Genomic DNA, 20223 nt, shown 5'->3' on the forward strand with positions numbered 1-20223 from the left:
CTATAAGCACATTCTGAAATAATTACCAAAATGAAATCAATTAACGTATTAATTACCTAACATAATAGTTTCCTTTTTTGTGTGCATGCATGGGGTAAGAATACTTAACCCTATTCCTAGTGACTGCAGAGCTGCCATTCCAGCTGCTCCAGGCCCCAACAGAGGAGGAGTGAGGAGGGTGGCACTGCCAGTGGGGCCCTCAGACCCAGTGCACTCACATTCTGGAGGCTGCCTAGGCCAAGGTGTAGCCTCCCTCTGCCCTGTGTGTGCAGGCAGCAGCCATTTGTTAACTCCATTGAGGCCTATAGTGAAAAACCAAATATCCCACTATAGTAACTACAAACCAGCTATCTGTGAAAACGTTTTGCCATGTGTTCATTCATCTCACAGAACTATACCTTTCTTCTGATAAGGCAGGTTGGAAACACTGTTTATGTGGAATCCATGAATGGACACTTTGGAGCCCATTAAGGCCTCCATGATAAAAACAAGAAACAACCTATCTGTGAAAGCACTTAACAACGTGTGGATTCATCTCACAGAGGTAACTCTTTCCTTTGATTCAATAGGTTGGAAAAAATATTTTTGTATAATCCACAAAGGGACAGTTCAGAACCCATTAAGGCCTATAGGAAAAAACAGAATTTCCCATGATAAAATTATAAGTAAGGTATCTAAGAAACCGCTTTGTGATGTGTGGATTCATCTTACAGAGTTAAACCTTTCTTTTGATTCAGCAGGTCGAAAACACTCTTTTGTAGAATCTACAAAGGGTCATTTCAGAGCCTTTTGAGGCCTATAGTGAAAAATCAAATATCCCACATTGTTAGTATGATGGGCTTCCCTTTGTATGTCACCCAATTTTTCTCTCTGACTGTCCTTAATTGTTTTTTTTCATTTCAACATTGGTGAATCTGATGATTATGTGTCTTGGGGTTGTTCTTCTAGAGGAGTATATTTATGGCTTTCTCTGTATTTCCTGAATTTGAATGTTGGCCTGTCTTGCTAGGTTGGGAAAGTTCTCCTGGATAATATCCTGAATAGTGTTTTCTAGCTTGGTTCCATTTTCCCCATCACTTTGAGGTACACCAATGAAATGCAGATTTGGTGTTTTCACATAGTGCCATATTTCTAGGAGGCTTTGTTCTTTCCTTTTTAGTCTTCTTTCTCGAATCTTGTCTTTTTGCTTTATTTCATTTAGTTGATTTTCAACCTGTGATATCTTTTCTTTCATTTGACTGATTTGGCTATTGATACTTGTGTATGCTGCACGAAATTCTTGTGCTGTGTTTTTCAGCTCCATCAGGTCATGTATGTTCTTTTCTAAACTGGTTATTCTAGTTAACAGTTCATCTAACCTTTTTTCAAGGTTGTTAGCTTCCTTAGTTGGGTTAGAACATGCTCCTTTAGCTCAGTGGAGTTTGTTATTACCCACCTTCTGAAGCCTACTTCTCTCAGTTCGTCAAACTATTCTCTGTCTGGGTTTTGTTCCCTTCCTGGCAAGGAGTTGTGATTTATTTTATATTATTTTATTTTACTTTATTTTATTTATTTTTTTGGAGATGGAGTCTCTCTCTGTCACACAGGCTGGAGTGCAGTGGTGCGATCTCGGCTCACTGCAACCTCTGCCTCTAGGGTTCAAGCAATTCTCCTACCTCAGCTTACCGAGTAGTTGGGATTACAGGTTTGCACCTCCATGCCCAGGTAACTTATTGTATTTTTAGTAGAAATGGGATTTCACCATGCTGGCCAGGCTGGTCTGAAACTTCTGACCTAGAGTTCCGCCCAACTCAGCCTCCCAAAGTGCCTGTGAAAGCATGAACCACCGTGCCTTGTCTATTTTTTTATATATGATCAAAGAACAATCAGACCCACTCATCAGTGTGGCGATTCCCTAGACAACAAGGGAGGAAGGGACTTGGAGGTTGGGGCAGGGGCAGTGGAGAAGATGCAGTTGCCCCGGGCTGTGCACAGGTGGCCTGAGATTCCTTCCTCCTTGAGGCCTTGGTTTTCAGAATAACAGTGTCCATTAGGTGATGCCCGATGTCTACCAATGAGTGTCTACCTCGAATGAACTGGGATCACCTGGAGTGGGAGGGAGGAGGGGAAGGGTGGAGGCCCCCACAGCACAGTGGGTAGCCATACCCTCCCAAGGCAGTCTCCATAACTAATCAACCAGGGTCCCTGAAAGACACAGCCTAAGTCCTCACCCATCGGATCATCTGGAACTTCCGTCCAGAGACTGACTGGAAATTCCCTCAGGCAAGGTACAAACCTAAAAGAATCACTGGCACACCCACAGGGACTAAGACAACTTTTTTTTTCTTTTTAAAGATAGAGTCTCACTCTGTCACCCAGGCTGGAGTGCAGTTGCACTATCTCCACTCACTGCAACCTCTGCCTCCTGGGTTCAAGCAATTCTCCTGCCTCAGTCTTCCGAGTAGCTGGGGTTACAGGCACATGCCACCATGCCTGGCTAATTTTTTCGTATTTTTATTAGAGACGGGGTTTCACCATATTGGTTAGGCTAGTGTTGAACTCCTGACCTCATGATCCATCTGCCTCGGCCTCCCAAAGTGCTGGGATTACAGGCATAAGCCACCATGCCCGGCCTAAGACAACTTTTAAAATAATCATTTCTGTGTTTTGGATGCATCCATGTATTTCTGTACAACAAAATTACTTATTGTAAACGTCACAATTATTTTACTCCTTAATGTGTATGGTCCTGTGATAGACAGACCAAGGCATTCATTAGCTCAGAGTCCTTGAGTCCTTGAGGCCTGAAGCTGACATCCTAAATTTCTATTTAGAATTAATTTAAACACCCAGCCAAATACTCTGAAGTGAAACTTTCATAAAGATAAGCAATTGAGAAAAGGAAAAAAAAAAAATACTTTCAAGAGCAGTGACTCACACCTGTCATCCTCGCACTTTGGGAGCCCGAGGGCAGATGGATCCCTTGATCCTAGGCAATCAAGGACAGCCTTGGCGACATGGTGAAACCTCATCTCTACAAAAATTAAAAAATTATCTGGTTTCATAACCTGGGCTCAAAATTAACAAATACGTTAAAATTTAAAATAAAAAAAATTTAAATGCTGTATTCTGTTATTTTTGTTTCCTACACTAAGAAGGACATAATATAGCTGTTGTCTGTCTGTCCATCTGTTTGTGACAGGGTCTCTGTCTGTCACCCAAGCTGGAGTACAGTGACATCATTATGGCTGATTGAAGCATCAACCTTCCCAGGGTTAGGTGATTCTACCACTTCAGCCTCCCGAGTAGCTGGGACCACAGGCACACACCTGGGGTTTTGGTCATGTTGTCCAAGACTGGTCTCGACTTCCCGAACTCAAGCAATCCTACCACCTTAGTCTCCCAAAGTGATGGGGTTGCAGGCATGAGCCACCACACCCAACCTGATTAATACATCTGGTCTCACTATGTCCTGACCACATGCCCGTGAAGAACTCAAGTCAAAAGGGCCAACAAGAGACTATCAGCATTCTCTCCTGAAAGCAGTGAGGTGGATGGTGGCCAAGTGTCCCATGCTCCTGTGGTTTTAAGTGGCCATGTGTGGAGAATAGATTTCAAATGCTTCTGTATAGGCATGAGCCACAATCATTTGGGGCATCCAAGCATGGTATGGGGTTTCTGACATTGCCTTAAGGGCCAGGAAGGGCCAGGATCTGCCAAGGCCTGTGTTCCAGGGTGGAGAAGATGAAACCCAAGGTAGAGGGAGCCATCATTCTGCACTGAGCTCTCGCCCTAGGCCCCACTGTGCAGACCAAGTCAGAAGGAACAGTCCCTCATCCTACACGCCACATCTCTCCACTGAATTTGAAAGCAGATTGGTTTTCCAAACATGTGGTGACTCTCGGTTTGAAATGGATGACTAGGGACCTGGCTTTCCTGAGTCAGCAGGATAAAGAAGTCATTCTGTGGAGGCTGAGACAGGAGAATCGCTTGAATCCAGGAGGCAGAGCCACTGTAACTGCAGCCTGGGGGACAGAGTGAGACTTTGTCTCAGAAACAAACAAACAAACAAAGCCAATGAAAGTGTTTAACTCAAAGTGTCTTGCTTGGGACTGTTGACAGGATATATCAAGCACCTGCGGAAATGTCCGAGGGGGTGGGGTGGAATCTGTTTTGTGGCCTCAGTGGAGGGTTTGAGAGAGAGTCCCACAAACGTGAGGGCCTAACTAATCCCTTCGGCTCACAAAGCCATATTTATTTCTAGCCAGTAGCCACCCATGTGGGAGAACCAGGCTCTCTACACACCCCCTCATGAAATGGGCTCTAGCCCCATTCAATGAAAATGGTAGAAATAAATAAAAATGGTAGAATCTGTTTCCTAGGATGCAGCCGCACATGAACGATGATGGCCAACATGGTGAAACCTCATCTCTACTAAAAATACAAAAATTAGCCTGACGTGGTTGTGTGTGCCTGTAATCCCAGCTACTGAAGGCCGAGGCAGGAGAATCACTGGAACCTGGGAGGCAGAGGTTGCAGTGAGCTGAGATAGCATTACTGCATCCCATCCTGGGTGAAAGAGTGATAGACTCAGTCTCAAAAAAAGAAAAAAAAAAAAAAGACTGAAATACTCCCCCACCTTCCTTCCCTTTCCCCCTTCAGAACCTACCATGATTTGCAGTTTCTGATCCTTTAAGAGGCAGAATACATTCGATGGGACTAACTGTGGCTTTCTTCCATTGCCGCTGAACATCCCCAAAAAGGCCGGAAACCCCCCGACTCAGGTCAAGGAGGTGGTGTTTGGTTTTATTTCTCTCTCTCTCTCGACTTTTATTTCTTGTTCAAGCATACACGTGCAAGTTTGTTCTATAGTAAACTTCTGACTGGGGGGTTCAGTGTGCAGGTTGTTTCATCACCCAGGTACTCAGTACAGTACCCTTCAGTTTTCATGTTTTTATCTGAACCTGTCTCTTCTCCCACTCCTCCTCCCTCAGGTAGGCCCCCGTGTCTGTCATCCCTCTCTTTCTGCCCATGTGTTTTCATTATTTAGCTCCCACTTATAGATGAGAACATGTGGTATTTAATTTACTGCTGGTTTCATCTTCGGTGATGGTGATGAAAGAGATAATACTAAATCGACCCTTCAGACATTCCCCTCCTTCCCACCCCACACTCCCTTTCCAACACACACCCTCACCCCTGCACCACCTACTCAAGCCAAAGAATGGATGAAAAACGTAAAGTAAGAGATCATCCTCCAAGGCGGTGGAGGCAGGGGATCTCGAAGCCTGAGCAAGCGTTGGGGGGTGGGGGATGTCCTGGCCAAGCTAGCAAAGGTAGGGGACTGATTTTCTAGCCCCACCCACCCCCCAATCCCCAGCCGCAGCCAGCCTTCCAGTGGGGTGGCACCTGAAAAAGCTTCTGAATGGAGAGAAGCCTGAGGCTCTGGAAGTCATCAGCTCTGAATCCTGGAAGGGAATAAAGCTTTGTGCATTTGAATGGGGCTTTGGAATGTGGTGCTGTGGCTTCCAAAGTGATGTGCCTTGCCTCACATGGAGCAAGAATCTGTCTCAAAAAATAATCAGAAAAATTAGTACAGCTGTCGTGGTTGTGTATCATTCCCTGGAGGCCAGGCTCAGTGGCTCACGCCCACCATCCCAGCACTTAGACTCTGGATATGGAGGATGGCAACAAATTGACGAGACCCTCTCTGTAGAAACAATTTAAAAATGATATGGGCACACTGACCCATGCCTGTGTTCCAGGTACTCTACTCTGCAGGCTGAGGTAGAAGGATCACTTGAGCTAAGGAGTGTCCAGGCTGTGTGAGTGTCCAGGCTGCAGTGAGTGAGCTATGATGGCACTACAGCTTTCCAGCCAGGGTGACAGAGTGAGACGCTGTCTCTAAATCGATCAATCAATCAATCCATCAAATCACTGGAAGGGGCTCTCTATTTCTTACTTTCAGTGGGTGTCTCTTTAGGTCAGGTTGGCATGGTGGCTCACCCCAGTAATCCTAGCACTTTGGGAGGCTGAGTTGAAAAAAGAACGAAAGAAAGAAAAAGAAAACGGTGGGGGGAGGGTTATCACCTTGAATGGTGACTAAATCTACACAAACCCAGCAAAGAAGGAACATGTGTAGGATTAGGTAAATGCATCCTGTTTTATTTTTTTTTTATTTACTGTACAGTGTAGTCATCTTAAAGATGACTGGGGCTGGGTGCAGTGGCTCAAGCATGTAATCCCAGGACTTTGGGAGGCTGAGACGGGTGAATCTGAGGCCAGGAGTTCGAGACCAGCCTGGCCAAGATGGTGAAACCCCGTCTTTACTGAAAACATGAAAATTAGCTGGGCACGGTGGTGGGAGCCTGTAATCCCCACTACTCGGGAGGTTAAAGCAGAAGAATCCCTTGAATCCAGGAGGCGGAGGTTACAGTGTGCTGATATCACGCCACTGCACTCTAGCCTGGGCAACAGAGTGAGACTCCATCTCCAAAAAAATGAATTAAAAAAAAATGAAGATGAGTGGATCAGCCTGGCCAACATGGCAAAACTCTGTTGATCACTAAAAATACAAATATCAGCTGGCGTGGTGGCATGTGCCTGTAATCCCAGCCACTCAGGGAAGCTGAGGCATGAGAATCGCTACAGCTTGGAAGGTGGAGGTGGCAAAGCGAGACCCTGTCTCAAAAAAAAGAAAGATGAAGCCAGTGGCTCACACCTGTAATCCCAGTACTTTGGGAGGCCAAGCAGGTATTCCCAGCAGTTTGGGAGACTTGAGAAAGAAAAAGAAAGAAAGGAAGAAAGGAAGAAAGAAGGAAGGAAGGAAGGAAGGAAGGAAGGAAGGGGGGAGGGAGGGAGGGGAGAAAAGAGAGAGAAAGAGAGGAAGAAAGAGAAGAAAGAAAGAAAATATACATCTCAGAGTTGACAAATGGGTAGATCCACTATGAGCTGCACATGGGATGGTGGCCAAGCTTGGATTGCAGTTTGCGGTTTTCTTTTCTTTTCTTTGTTTTTAATAGACAGAGTCTTGCTCTGTCACCAGGCTGGAGTGCTATGGTGTGATCTTGACTCACTGCAATCTCTGGCTCCCTGGTTCAAGCGATTCTCCTGCTTCAGCTTTCTGAGAAGCTTTGGATTACAGGAGCACAGCACTACACCAAGCTACTTTTTGTATTTTTATTAGAGATGGAGTTTCACCATCTTGGCCAGGATGGTCTTGATCTCCTGACTTCGTGATCCTCCCGCCTTGGCCACTCAAAGTGCTGGGATTACAGGTGTGAGCCATTGCGCCCATCCAGATTGCAGTTTCCCTGCTCGGTTGGTGTAGACTTGCCATTGTATAAAATTGACCCCATGGTCAGTAGCCCTTTCATTAATTATCAGTAAATGTACAGCATCTATGCATAGTACATTGCACACTGGTTTCTTTGGTTCTCTTTCTTTCTTTTCCCTTCCCTTCTCTTCCCTTCCCTTTCCTTCCAATCCTCTTTTCTCTTTCTTTTCTTTCTTTCTTTCTTTCTTTCTTTTTCTTTCTTTCTTTCTTTCTTTCTTTCTTTCTTTCTTTCTTTCTGTCTCTCTCTCTCTTTCTTCTTTCTTTCTTTTTCTCTTTCTTTCTTTCTCTCTCTCTCTCTCTCTCACTCACTCACTCACTCACAGGATTGCCCATGTTAGAGTGGGTCACAGCTGACTTCAGCCTTGACTTTTTGGGCCTCAAGTGATCTTCTCTTTATCTCCGCTGCCCAAGTAGCTGGGGCTACTGGCATGTACCACCACACCCAGCTAATATTATTATTATTATTATTTTGAGACAGAATCTGGCTCTGTCACCCTGGCTGGAGTGCCATGGCACAGTCTCAGCTCACAGCAACCTCCACTTCTGCCTCCCTGGTTCAAGTAATTATCCTGCCCCACCCTCCTGGGTTTTTGCCATGTTGACCATGGCTGGTCTCGAACTCCTGGCCTGAAGTTGATCCATGTGCCTTGACCTCCCAGTGTGCCAGGATTACAGGCACGAGCCACTGCATCTGACTGAATTTTATCTATTCTATCTCATATATACCGAAGGAATATTTTTGGAAGTCAATGCTAGCATAATCCCCATTGTGCATATTTCAGGGCTGGGGAGATGTGAAACACACGATGACTTTTATATGATCACAGAAATGAAAAGGAAATGAATGCTCTAACCCAGCTCTGTTCCCTTAACCTGGGGCCCTGGCTGCATTTGGATGTTTTCAGGGGTTAAGGGACTTGTGGTTGCCTAATTGTGTACAGGTGAAGACTTGATATGGGAGAGGAAGGTGAGTAATCAGCAGCTGTGCAGGGCCTTTGCATAGATTTACGGAAGAACAGGGCTCAGGGGGTGGAATCTTGAAGAATTAACACACTTCCCTTGTGACAGAACCTGAAAGAATTTAGGACTTTGAAAACCAGACACCCACATTCTAGAGACAGTCCTATACCTATCTCATTTCATGGGAGATGCTTAAGAGAGCACTATGTTCTCATTGTATGGTGACATTTCTAAGCTGTTGCCTTAGAAAGGCTCAAAGTGAGGGCCTTTTCTTATAATATAGACATTGGCTCAGCCCGCATCCTCGATGCCTCTGTCCATTTGGTAAGTCAGTGTACCCACAGGTAACCCACAGGTAACACTATGTAGCCCAGGGCAGGTCCATCCATGCCAGGCCCCTCTTGTCATCTAAACTGGACAACCCCATCCGTCCCACCATAACTGTGTGTTGCAGGGGGAGCAGGAAAGGAGGGGGTTCTTCCTAACGGGCAGGTTGTCAAGCATTGGAATCCTGGTGGATCTATCTGTCATGTTCACATCCAGATCATGGCTGGTGGAATAAAAATTTGAGTGTTGGAGTACCAAGTTTGTCTACTCAAAAGTGAATCCAAAGGTCTTAAACTGTCCTATGGTTTCCTCACTGGCTGGGGGTCTATGCAGATGCTATGTTCGTGATCTGGGGAGCAGAATTTCTAGTAGGGATGTCGCCTTGTGGTGAAAACAAAACAGATCATTAACTTTTTATTTTTTATTTTTTTGGCTTGGTTGCTGGGCACTTTCTTTACAGAGCTGCATTAAAATATGTGGGCAGCTGTTTGATGGGTTATACTCCCCCATCTCCTTGGACAAGGGGCAGGTTTACTACACTACCAAGCATGGCCCACAGCAAGCTATGGTAAGAGCAGACACATGGGAGTCTCTACAGACAGGGGCCTGACAAGACCAGGATGGGCTCAGGACCCAGACTCAAATATGGACTCTCTCTTGGCTGTGTCTTAGAGCTTTTTTATATGAGTGACCAAAAGTTCTTCCCCTCAAAAATCTGGCCTTCATTAGTCCCAATGGCAACTTGGTTAGGTTTAAAGTCCCTGTTTACATACTTGTACATATATCAGAGAAGGCCTATGTGTTGATTTCACTTTACACTAGGCTGTATTTATTCATGTTGCTACAGTTTGTATTGTTTTAACTATTTGCCCCAGGTATCTTCTGTAGCAGGCAGCTTCACTGTACTGCCAGACCTTCTCTGAGACTTAAAAGCCACCACTATTACTAGGGAGGTTTTTACACAAAAATAGGGAAGAGGTTACATTAAAAATTGGTTACATTCTTCCATGCATTTGTCTGCAATGTGTCATCTCAGAGAACCCATCCCTGCAGTTCATCAGGGCAGAAGCTGTGCCTTCGCATGTCTTTGTAATGTTCTATAAAAGGAGGTCATTTCCCAGAGTGGTTTAGCCTTTCAATGCTGGTGGAGCCAGCCATGAAAACATACTGTTTTCATTTTAGCTGTAATGCAGGAAACATTATCTGTGTGCCATGATTGGCTGTAACTGTTTGCTTGGGCTACCATAACCCAGTACCATGGACTGAAGGACTCAATGAAAACTAAGTGTCTCATAATTCTGGAGGCTAGAATTTCAACATCAAGCTATTGGCTGCAGTGGTTTCTTTAACGCCTCTTTCTACTAGAAATTGGATGACTACCTTCTATTTCCGTTTTCACAGGGTCTTCCCTTGAGCTTCTCTGTGCCTTTACTCTTTTTAAAAGGACTCCAGTCATATTTAGGTTCCACTTCACTTAACTTACTTAATCATAGTCACTTCTTTAAAGACCATATGTCCAAACACTCACTCCCAATTTGAGGCTGATTACATTATATATGTCTTAGTATATCAACATGCGAATATTAGAATATCAACATATAAATTTGGGAGAAGAGACACAATTTAGAATATCATATGCATTAAACCCCTCTTGATGGTAGATTCCCAGGAAAGTAATTACTGGGTGAAAGGAGAAACATATGTAAATTTTTTATAGCTAAAGCCAGATGACTTTCCAAAAGGTCTGTGGGAAGTACATTGCTATCAACAGTTCCTGAATATAGCTACTTCTCTGCACCCAGCCTCCTCTGGATGTTAACATTCTTTGAATTTTTTGACAATCTCAGGTCTGTGGGGCAAATAAAAACACATTGTTCCTTTTAATTCCAGCTTTCCAATTGATATGTTTGAGTCACTTTTTAGTTGTTATTTTAAATATGAATTTAGGTTTTCTGTTCCTCAAGTTATCTGTCTTGCCTGTCTTGCCCTGTTCACTGTCCCCGAAGTGGAGAGGCAATAAGGCTTCTTCAGGTTCTTGCACTCAATGTCAAAAGCCACTGTGTTTCAGGTAACTTAGAGGGAATTTCATGCAGCCCTCTCTGTGGAAGGTTCTTAGTTCTGACCCATGTGCTGTTCAGCAGCCATTTGAATCCTGTGTTTTCTCATCTTTGCACTGAGGACATTTTTGCAGAACTCAATGGGAAAATGCACTTCATACAGGCTATTAATACTGATGGGTGGCCAGGTGCGGTGGCTTATGCCTGTAATCCCAGCACTTTGGGAGGCTGAGGCAGGCGGATCACGAGGTCAGGAGATGGAGACCATCCCGGCTAACACGGTGAAACCCATCTCTACTAAAAATACAAAAAATGAGCTGGGCATTGTGGGGGGTGCCTGTGGTCCCAGCTACTCAGGAGGATGAGGCAGGAGAATGGCATGAACCCAGGAGGCGGAGCTTGCAGTGAGCCGATATCAGGCCACTGCACTCCAGCCTGGGTGACAGAGTGAGACTCTGTCTCAAAACAAACAAAACAAAACAAAACAGATGGGTGCTGTTGCTTCACAGCTGACAAAATTTCATGAGAATTTCTTGTAGGTATCAGTGGTTAGATTGTCACCCACCCCCATATAAATTTTTTTTTTAAAGTCCAAAACTTTTTGTCAGGCACATGCATGTCCTCCACATTCATAAGAAGAAATGTCTGTGGCCAGGCACAGAGGCTAATAATGCCTGTAATCCCAGCACTTTGGGAGTCCGAGAAGGGTGAATCACCTGAGGTCGGGAGTTTGAGACCAGCCTGACCAACATAGAGAAGCCCCGTTTCTACTAAAAATGCAAAATTTGTCTGGTGTGGTGGCGCATGCCTGTGATCCCAACTACTTGGGAAGCTGAGGCAGGAGAATCGCTTGAACCCAGGAGGTGGAGGTTGCAGTGAGCTGAGATTACACTACTGTACTCCAGCCTGGGAAACAAGAGTGAAACTCTGTCTCAAAAAATAAAATAAATAGACTGGGTATGGTGGCTCTTGCCTGTAATCATAGCACTTTGGGAGGCCAAGGTGGGCAAATCACGACCTTAGGAGATCAAGACCTTCCTGGCTAACACCGTGAAGCCCCATCTCTACTAAAAGTACAAAAAATTAGCTGGACGTGGTGGCAGGTGCCTGTAGTCTCAGCTAATCGGGAGGCTGAGGCAGGAGAATGGCGTGAACCCAGGAGATGAGCTTGTAGTGAACTGAGATCATGCCACTGTACTCCAGCCTGGGCGACAGAGCTAAACTCCAAAATAAATAAATAAATAAATAAATAAATAAAAATAAACAGAAAGAAAAGGACAGTAGAATGTATGGTCATACTTCTGGCTTTTGGGGCTTTTCCAAAGAGTAGTTTCTGTCTGCCATGACACAGAATACTCAAAGACGTGGTGGTATACTTTGAATGACAGTTTGGTTTGGCAGAGACCAAAGGTAATAAAAGAAAATGAATCTTGAGAAAAGGTTTGAGAGACCTTCAGAATTTCTAGGCCAACGAGTTGTGTCAGACACCCTCTGGACAAAGCCACTATGTAAAAATTATGACTGGTAATTTTTTTAAACTCCCAAATTTAATGGACATATACAATGTAATATAATATAATCAGCCAAAAATTACAATATATACAAAGTATTAGGGCATTATGGTGCAATAACAAAAACAAGATAAATATCCAAAAATCTACCCTAAAGAAAGAGATGTATAAATTACCTAAAAAAATTTAAAATAATTATCTAAATAGTACTCAGTGAGCAAAATGTGAGCACAGACAACTAAATAAAATCAGGAAAATAGAACATATATAATAAGATTAAAAAATAACAAAAAGCAAATTATGGAGTTGAAGAATATAAAAAGAAATAATGCCTGAGAAATGATCAAACTTAAGAAAAAAACAAAAATTTAAAAGTTCAACAAATTTTGACTAGGATAAACACAAAAAGATTCATAATGAGAAAAATTATAAGCAAAGTTTTGAAAGTCACAGACTAGTAGATAATCTTGAAAGCCAAAAAAGGAAAGCTATATGTTATTTATAAGGGTGCCTCTTTGAGATAACCAGTGAATCTAGCTGCAGGAATTTTGCCGGCCAGAAGGGACATGGGTAATATAGTGAATGTGCTGAAAGAACAAAAACTTTTAAGCTATAATACTATATCCAGATAAACTATTTATCAAAATGAAGAAAAAGTAAAGTCCTTTCATGATGACCACATACTACAAAAGCATATCGCCACTAGGCCTGCACTACCAGAAATGCTAAAGAGAGTTCCTCTCATTAAAAATAAAGTGATACATGAAAAAAAAAAAGTGATACTAAACAGCATCGCAAAATTACATGAAAGTACGTAACTCTCTAGAAAAGACATATACAGGCACAAAAATAAAATTCTGATGAATTCAAGTGGTAGCTCACAAAACATATGTAATATGTTATATAATTTAAAAAGCCTAAAATATTCAAAACCTTTTGTTAATGATATATAATATAAAAAAGCTATTAGTGACATCAATAATATAAAGTTGAGGCAGACAGAAAGAGGAAGAATGTTCATATGCAACTAAAGTTAAGTTGCTACTGGCCAGGCACGGTGGCTCAGGTCTGAAATCCCAGCATTTTGGGAGGCCGAAGCAGGTGGATCACCTGAGGTCAGGAGTTTGCGACCAGCTTGGCCAACATGGTGAAACCCCATCTCTACTAAAATACAAAAAAATTAGCTGGGGCTCGGCTCAGTGGCTCACGCCTGTAATTCCAGCACTTTGGGAGGCCGAGGCGGGAAGATCACGAGGTCAGGAGATCGAGACCATCCTGGCTAACATGGTGAAACCCCGTCTCTACTAAAAATACAAAAAAGTAGCTTGGCATGGTGGCGAGCCCCTGTAGTCCCAACCACTCAGGAGGCTGAGGCAGGAGAATGGCGTGAACCAGGGAGGCAGAGCTTGCAGCGAGCCAAGATCATGCCATTGCAGCCTGGGTGACAGAGAGAGACTCTGTCTCAAAAAAGAAAAAAAATTAGCTGGGCACGGTGACAGGCACCTATTATCCCAGCTACTCAGGAAACTGAGGGAGGGGAATCACATGAACCTGGGAGGTGGGGTTTGCAGTGAGCCGAGATCCTACCATTGCACTCCAGCCTGGGTGACAGAGAAAGACTCAGTCTAAAAAAAAAAAAAAATTAAGTTGTTACCAATTTAAAATATATTGTAACTTTAAGAGGTTTTATGGGCCAGGTGTGGTGTCTCACACCTATAATCCAAGCACTTTGGGAGGCCGAGGCGTGTGAATCACAAGTTCAGGATTTCGAGACCAGCCTGGCCAACATGGTGAAACCCCCAATCTCTAATAAAAATACAAAAAATTAGCCAGGCATAGTAGTGGGCGCCCCTAATCCCAGCTCCTGGGGAGACTAAGGAAGGAGAATCATTTGAACTCAGGAGGCGGAGGTTGCAGTGAGCTGAGATCATTCCACTGCCCTCCAGTGGTGGGCTACAGTGTAAGACACTGTCCAAAAAAAAAAAAAAGAAAAAAAAGATTTTATGTAATTCCCACGTCCACCACAAAGAAAATATTCACAGAGATACACACACACACACAAAATACATTAAAGCATCTCACTACAAAAATCAACACAAAAAGGAAGATTCAAAAGAGTGGGTAAAGGGGGCCACATAGCTATAAAATCAGAGAAAACAATAACAAAAGTAAGTCCTTCAATTTCAAAAACCTATTTTAATATTTATGAACTAAACTTTTCAATCAAAACATGTAAATTGAATAGAGGGATTAATAAAACAAAGCCCAACTTTATCTTCTCCATAAGTGACTCACTTTAGATCTAATGTCAAAACTAGACTGAAAGTAGCAAGATGAAAATAGACTTTTGATGTAAATGGTTATTGAATGAGAGCAGTGCTAGTCATAACTGTGTTAGGCAAAATAAATTTTAGTCATAGTTCATAAAATAAACTTTAAGTCTAAACTTTGCAGGAGACAAAGAAGGCCATTAAGCAATAATAAAAGGGCTAATTTGCTGAGAATTTATGAAATTTTATTTTATATATATGTGTGTGTGTATATATATATAATTCTCACACCAGTGTTCCCAAATGTAGAAAGCAAACATTGAAATAATTATTACAATAGACAGAAAAAATAATAATAGTAGAATACTTTATTTTGAACTTTAAATAATAATAAAGCTAGCCAAAATATCAATAAGGAAACAGAAGATTTGAAAACACTGGAGAAAAATTAGACCTAATGGGCATGTACAGAATACACAAAAACAGCAAAACATACAATTTTCTCAATAGCTCATAAAAAATTCTTCTAGATACACCACCTATTAGGCCACAAAACAAGACTTAACAATTTTTTAAAAATATACATCTTAAAGACTATTATTTCTGATAAAAATGAAATAAAACTAGAAATCAATAACAGAAGAAAACAAAAATATCAACATATATATGGATATTACACAACTCACTAGAACATGTTCATGTTCAAGGGTTGTAAGACTTAATATTGTGAAGATGTTCATGTTGCCTAGTGGGCTACAGATTCAATGCAATCCCTTTACAATTAACAAGTTTTTGTTTTTGTTTTTAGAAACAGAAAAACCAACCAACAAATTATATGGACTCTCAAGGGACAATAAAGAGCCCAAAAATGTTTTAAAAAAGAAACAATGTTAGTGACCTCACCTTTTCTAATTTCAAAGCACATTACAAAGCTACAGTAATAAAAACAGTTTGATTCTGGCATAAAGGTAGACAAGTTTTCCAATAAAACACAGTGTAGCACAAATGCAAACCTCGTACATATGGGTAAATAGTAATTTGAACACCTATATTCATTGAAGCATTATTCACAAAAGTGTCGGGAGAACCCACTCCTGATGGTTACATAGGTTCTTTTCTATTTCCTAGGTGTCTCGGCTGGTTTGAGAAATAAAGGGAAAGAGCACAAGAGAGAGAAATTTAAAGCTGGGTGTCTGGGGGAGACATCACATGTCAGCAGGATCCGTGATGTTCCCCAAGCCAAAAAACCAGCAAGTTTTTATTAGCAATTTTCAAAAGGGGAGGGAGTGCACGAATAGGGTGAGTTACAGAGATCACATACTTCACAAGGTAATAAAATATCACAAAGCAAATGGAGTCAGGGTGAGATCACAGGACCACCGGATGGGGCAAAATTAAAATTGCTAATGAAGTTTCAGGCACGCATTATCATTGATAACATCTTATCAGGAAACAGGGTTTGAGAGCAGACAATCTGACTAACCAAAATTTATTAGCTAGGAATTTTTCTCCTCTTAATAAGTGTGGGAGTGCTACAGGAGACCTGGGCTTATTTCATCCCTTCAGCTTCGACCCTAAATGGTGGCACACCTTAAAGGGGCCATCTATAAATCTACCTTCAGGGCGCATTCTCTTTCTCAGGCATGTTCCATGCTGAGAAAAAGAATTCAGCGATATTTCTCCTATTTGCTTCTGAAAGAGGAGAAATATAGCTGTGTTCCATCTGGCTCACCGGCGGCCAGTCCAAAGTTACCTCTCTTGTTACCTGAACATCGCTGTTATCCTGTTCTTTTTTTTAAGATGCCCAGATTTCATATTGTTCAAACACACATACTCTACAAACAATTTGTGCATCTGACACAATCACAGGGTCCTGAGGTGACATTCATCCTTCTCAGCTTACAAAGAAGATGACAGGATTAAGAGATTAACGACAGTCATAGTAAATCAGAAAAGTATTGATTGGGGAAGTGATAAGTGTCCATTAAATCTTCACAATTTATGTTCAGAGATTATAGTAAATACAGGCATAAGAAATAATAAAAGGGTTAATTTGGGGAACTAATAAATGTACATGAAATCTTCAATTTATGTTCTTCTGCCGTGACTTCAGCTGGTCCCTCTGTTCGGGGTCCCTGACTTCCTGCAACACAAAGGCCAATATTTTAAAACAAAACCAACTTTCCTGACGGAATTAATGAATAAATATGATTTGTAATATAAAAGTAATGGAAAACTACTCTGCTTTTAAAAGCAGAAAATCTTGTAATATCCACTATAAAGATAAACCTTGAGGACAGGATGCTAAGTAAACTTAGCCACAATAAAAGAGATGCTTTATGATTCCACTTATATGTACTATCTAAATTATTGAAAATCTTAGAAATAGAAAATGGAATGGCTTTTATCAGGAGCCAGGTGGTAAAAAACATGGGTATTATTAATTTATTTCATGTGTATTGAGTTTTAGTTTTCAAAAAAGTTTTACAACTATGTTATATAACAATGTAAATACACAATATGACTAAACTGTATAAGAAAAAATATTTATTTAAAATTCTAAATTTTATGTTATGTATTTTTACCACAATCAAAATTTAAAATGACACCTGAGGGCAGGGCGTGGTGACTCATGCCTGTAATTCCAGCACTCTGGGAGGCTGAGGTGTGCAGATCACTTGAGGTCAAGAATTCAAGACCAGCCTGGCCCCATCTCTACTAAAAATACAAAAATTAGCCAGGCATGGTGGAGCATGCCTTTAATTCCAGCTACTCAGGAGGCTGAAGCAGGAGAATTGCTTTAACGTGGGAGGTGGAGGTTGCAGTGCTGAGATTGTGTCAATGCACTTTGGGCAACAGAGCAAGACTCTGTCTTAAATAAATAAATAAGACACCTAAAAGGCATAGAGTTACAAACTTTCTGAATAATTGCCTTCAAACCACAAAAGTTTCTTTCACACTAAGATAATACAAGATAAAGATGTTGAAATTAAGACAATTTCCATGACTACTCACTTAGACATAATCAGTTATTGGCCACCAACCAAGAAGAAAACTATATGAATCATAAACAAAATAGGGGTAATATTTATAGAAGCAAACAAACAATTATATTGACAAAGAATGTAGGGCTGAGTCATAGCTGGCTTTTGCCCCACACTGTCTTAAGGTGTCCAGAGTTGAATATTGTCATACAAAATTATAATATATAAGCTAAAACTAAAAACAGTAAACTTATGTAAGGTGGCCTACCCTAAAAGTTGAAACACACAAATACAAAATTTCAAACAAAGTTAAAATTAACATTAACCCCCAAAATTCTGGTTTGAATGCTGTAATTCAAAACCATAATAAATAAGTAGAAACTAGAAACACAACTGATGTGAGGAGCCCACTCTAAAAAATACAGAAATATGAAATACAAAATATAATGAAGAGAAACTTTAACCCATAAAATCCTGAATAAACATAGAAAAGAATTCTAGATAACTACAATTTTCAACTCTAACTGCATCCATGAAAAGCATGAATTCTGAATCATTTGGATACAGTTAAGGCAAAAACTTTTTAAAGAAAACTGTTGGGAGCAAGCCCCCCATAGTCTGGCCATAAGCTGGCCCCAATACTGACCGTAAATAAAATATCTGCAGCACTGTAACACGTTCATAACAGCCCTAATACCCAAGCTGGAAGGTTGTGGGTTTACGGGAATGAGGGCAAGGAACACCTGGCCTGCCTAGGGCTGAAAACCACTTAAAGGTATTCTTAAGCTACAAATAATAGCATGAATGATCTGTGTCTTAAGGGCGTGTTCCTGCTGCAATTAATTTGGCCCATCCATTTGTTTGTCATAAGGGATACCTTTAGTTAATTTAATATCTATAGACACAATGTTAATGACTGGTTTGCTGTTAATAAATATGTGGGTAAATCTCTGTTCAGGGCTCTCAGCTCTGAAGGCTGTCAGACCCCTGTTTTCCCACTTCACACCTTCATATTTCTGTGTGTGTGTCTTTAATTCCTCTAGCACCACTGGGCTAGGGTCTCCCTGGCCGAGCTGGTCTCAGCAAGTGGCATCCATCATGCAGGCTCAAATCCTGGTCAAAGGGTCACCAGAGCAATGGTTGGAACGGAAAACTAGCTGGAGGACATCCGGGTACTCTTAGAGCAATCCTGTGGTGAGTAACAAGGGGAGCTCAGAAGCATCAGGGTAACAATAGGGCAAAGTTTGGGGTCTGGTTCATTCCACCTTGGAACTTTTTCACACTGATGATAAGGAAGGAGAGTATACATTATAAGTAACAGAAGAGGTTACACAGCAGGTTTATTTGCCAGCTAAAGCTAAAGCAGTGAAGGCAGGAGAGGTTCATCCCTACCCTTTTGTACCCCCTCATAATCATTTTGAAGAAAATGGCCCCCCAGATAGTTCTTTTGCAGAGGACACTGGACAAAAAGTAGTTGCCCCAGTGACTGTTCAAGCAGTGCCTCAAGCGACAGCTCTTAGTATATTCAGACAAGAATTCAGCAAACTAGACAAGAGGGTGATTTAGAGGCTTGGCAGTTCCTTGTTAGAATACACCCCCTGGATCAAGAGGGAAATATTACAGCTACATTTGAGACTTTTCCTTTTAAATTACTCAAAGAATTAAAACAAGCAACAAGTGAGTATGGACCAGATTCTCCTTTTGTAATGGGACTGTTAAAGAATGTTACTGTTTCCGGTTGAATGATTCTTACTGACTGGGACACTCTTACTTGAGCTTGTCTAACTCCTGCTCAGTTCTTACGATTTAAAACTTGGTGGGCAGATGAACCTTCCATTCAGGCTGCTCTCAATGCCCAGGTCCAACCTCAAATTAATATAACTGCAGACCAACTTTTAGGGGTTGGTGGCTGGGCTGGTTTAGATGCACAACTGGTCATGCAGGATGATGCCATAGAACAACTTAGAGCAGGGTGCATTAGAGCTTGGGAAAAAATTACTTCAAGTGGGGTACAATACCATTCCTTTAGTGCTATAAACCAGCGACCCAGAGAACCATACGTTGATTTTATAGCTTGGTTACAGGAGTCTCTTAAAAAGATATTGCAGATTCAGCTGTTGAGGATATAGTGTTGCAGTTATTATCTTTCAACAATGCTAATCCTGATTGCCAGACTGCTCTGCGACCTATCAGAGGGAAAGCATATTTAGTTGATTATATCAAGACCTGTGATGGTATCAGAGGTAATCTGCAAAAAGCTACCTTGTTGGCACAGGCAATGGCAGGACTGAGAATGGATAAAGGAAATACTCTATTTCCTGGAGCTTGTTTTAACTGTGGGAAGCCTGGTCATACTAAAAAAGATTGTGGAAAAAATCAGCAAGTCAGGCTGTCAGATAGGGGAAAAAAGAAGACTTTTGAGCTTGAAATATGTCCAAAATGTGAAAAAGGAAAAAACACTGGGCTAGTCAGTGTCACTCTAGGGTTGATAAAGATGGGAACCCGATTTTGGGAAACACCATGAGGAACCTAGGAGGTTCCACCTCCTAGGTTCACACCATTCTCCTGCCTCAGCCTCCCAAGGAGCTGGGACTACAGGCGCCCGCCATCACGACTGGCTAATTTTTTGTATTTTTAGTAGAGACGGGGTTTCACCATGTTAGCCAGGATGGTCTCGATCTCCTGACCTCATGATCCACCTGCCTTGGCCTCCCAAAGTGCTGGGATTATAGGCGTGAGTCACCGGGCCTGGCCTATTTCTAAATACAATAACTATATATAGTAAATACAGTATAAAAC

At 41.8% G+C, this 20223-nt stretch overlaps 1 long non-coding RNA gene across 3 annotated transcripts in view; it reads left to right on the top strand.

Moving 5' to 3' along the window:
- The window catches only part of LOC139358932 (uncharacterized), a 48993-nt gene extending 30226 nt beyond the window's left edge, over positions 1-18767 (top strand). For 2 of the 3 annotated variants that reach the window (XR_011614409.1, XR_011614411.1), the window contains 2 exons: positions 418-544; positions 15569-16050. This is a non-coding gene — a long non-coding RNA (uncharacterized lncRNA). Of the gene's footprint in view, positions 1-417; positions 545-15568; positions 16051-18467 lie in introns of those variants that run through there. The other variant, XR_011614410.1, reaches the window with a different exon arrangement.
- Positions 18768-20223: the final 1456 nt, after the last annotated feature.

This window comes from Macaca nemestrina, chromosome 15 (assembly GCF_043159975.1).
Source record: "Macaca nemestrina isolate mMacNem1 chromosome 15, mMacNem.hap1, whole genome shotgun sequence".
Lineage (NCBI taxonomy): Eukaryota > Metazoa > Chordata > Mammalia > Primates > Cercopithecidae > Macaca > Macaca nemestrina.